Genomic DNA, 3,066 nt, shown 5'->3' on the forward strand with positions numbered 1-3,066 from the left:
ATCTATGACCTCCCATTTTATATTTTATATTTTAGTCTCTTGAAATGTTTTAAACATTTAGTTGATGATAATCTATGACTAATTCTTGATGAACATTTGTTAGGTACAACTTTGGTTGTCGTGTTAGTTCTAGTACTAAACATAGTGACCTTCTAATTGTTATTTTTTTGGTACTTAACTTTTGAATTAGAGTAAGTATGGTTTATTTCAAAATCATAATTAATTTTTTGAGGATATTCGATACATAATTAATAGTTCTGCCTTAACTAGGATGTCATTTACCTTTTTTATACTCAGACTGGGTTTCTTCAGCTACTAAAACAAGTTTAAATTTGACCAATAACAATCATCAAACATATTAATCCAATCTGCCACTACCTGGGTGGCTTGTGTGAACATTTGTTAGATAAAAAATGCATACTAATGGAGTTGTTATATCTTTAAACACAAAATAAAAATTGATAGATGCATATCCTTCAGTAAGTGCTTACAACATGTTAAAATACTTAATTTTTAGTACTCAAGTACAGGCAAACATGTAGCGAGAACACTAGCATAAGCACTGTTTCCATTTTTCTGCATTTCTTTCTCATTTTCTTTATCCTATTTTTGTAGCATTTTAATCAAACTGGGCATGATTCTCTTGCTTCTTTCGCACATCTCACCATCTATCCACCGAAAAAAAAATGACAAGCCTTCCCTTTCTTTTTTTGTAAAATGAAATTCAACCACATAATTTTCTCCACATATATTTAGATTTTGAACGCAAATTTAAATTTGTTGATTTTTTTTTTCAAAATCAGCATGTATTATACCATGATAAACATATATTACTGGTGAGATACATAGAAGGCAAATAAATGTATACAACCAACATTTAAATTAGATTTCTTATAAAAAAAATTAAAAATAAAAAACTCAATGCTATAAGACAATTATTTTGCTTATGTAGTTTGCGCAACTGTAGAATCATCTACTAGGATTGTCATAGGACCAAGAGGTGATTGTATCTGCTATAATGCCACATTTGTAGTAAGGAATATTGCCATTGATGTCATTGCTGGAGGAGGAGCTCATTGTTTCCAAGTTTTTTTTTTCTTTTCTTTTTTTGAAGAGAGTTTCCAACACTAGTTGAGCCAAACTCTCATTGCTAGGTTGCAGCAATATACTCATGCTTGGGTTTTGTGTTTGTTTATTTACAATGAATTTAAGCCTACTCAACTTAGCTCTAGCCACCAACCTACAGGACATACAACTAGTATAATGAATTTTCAAATAAAAATAAACATTTTAATATAATAAACCTCAAAATGGTCATGCAGGTTTGAGTACTACTTAATTGTATGTACTATTTTTACCAAAAAAAAAAATTAAATTTACAGCTGGGCCCAACAAAATGCTCTCAACCCTCTCAAAAGGTTGGTGGGTAAATTTGCCACACGTTTTCATTAAGGGAAAAATAATTAGATACAAAATTTATTTTGGCACATACATGTGAGAGTTTGTTGGATAAATATTGCTACACTAGAAAATCAATTACAATTTATTATAATTGTTCACTTCATTTAAACTTCAATTTTTATTAAAGTGATATAGATAACTTTCAATTGGCACTAAATACGGATTATGAAGAGCATATAACATGTTATATACAACCTCTTACTGATTGAATCATGTATTTGTGTTATAATATCATATGAATTTAAGTAAATTTCCAGCAAATTCTTAATTCAATTATGGCTTTAATTATAATTAATATGAGTAAAAATTTTATTTTAATTAGTGGCACATTAGTGATTTTGAGATGTAATTTTCGTTATTACACCATGATATTACAATCAGTAACACTAAACATAGTCTAACTTCCCAAATTCGTAGCCTAATCGCTATGTCATTATGGTAACTATACCATGATAGTAAAATTAGTAACACTAAACATAATCAAACATCCCAAATTCATAACCTAATTTCTACCAAATTAGTATTGGTCTATGAGGGATTAGGTTCGGGATTGCGACTTATAAGTTCAAATGGCTTGGTACCTTAATTGGTGGGGTTTTCTAATGAGTAAGAGGGACATTAGGGATGTCGGGATGTAATTTTTGTTACTATACCATGATAGTACAATTAGTAACACTAAGCATAGTCTAACATCGCTAATTTGTAACCTAAACGCTACCAAATTAGTATTCGACTACGAGGGATTTTGGGATTGTGGCTTGTGTGTTCAAATGGCTTGGTATCGTAATCGGTGCGGTTTTGTAATGAGTAAGAGGGGCATTAGGGATGTCGGGATGTAATTTTTGTTACTATATCATGATAGTACAATTAGTAACACTAAACATAGTCTAACATCCCAAATTCGTAACCTAATCCCTACCAAATTAGTATTGGTCTACGATGGATTAGGTTCGGGATTGCGACTTGTGAGTTCAAATGGCTTGGTACCGTAATAAGTGGGATTTTCTAATGAATAAGAGGGACATTAGGGATGTCGGGATGTAATTTTTGTTACTATACCATGATAGTACAATTAGTAACATTAAACATAGTCTAACATCCCAAATTCATAACCTAATCGCTACCAAATTAATATTTGACTATGAGGGATTAGGTTCGGGATTGCGACTTGTGTGCTCAAATGACTTGGTATCGTAGTCGGTGCAGTTTTGTAATGAGTAAGAAGGAAATTAGGGATGTCGAGATGTAATTATGGTTATTATACCATGATAGTACAATTAGTAACACTAAACGTAGTCTAACATCCCAAATTCATAACCTAATCGCTACCAAATTAGTATTCGACTATGAAGGATTAGGTTCGGGATTGTGACTTGTGAGTTCAAATGGCTTGGGATCGTAATCATTGGGGTTTTTTAATGAGTAAGAGGGACATTAGGGAGGTTGAGATGCAATTCTGGTAACTATACCATGATAGTACAATTACTAACACTAAACATAATCTAACATCCCAAATTCGTAACCTAATCGCTACCAAATTAGTATTGGTCTACGAGGGATTAGGTTCAGATTGTGACTTGTGAGTTCAAATGGCTTGGTACCGTA

The sequence above is a fragment of the Humulus lupulus genome, chromosome X, assembly GCF_963169125.1.
Source record: "Humulus lupulus chromosome X, drHumLupu1.1, whole genome shotgun sequence".
NCBI classification, from domain to species: Eukaryota; Viridiplantae; Streptophyta; class Magnoliopsida; order Rosales; family Cannabaceae; genus Humulus; species Humulus lupulus.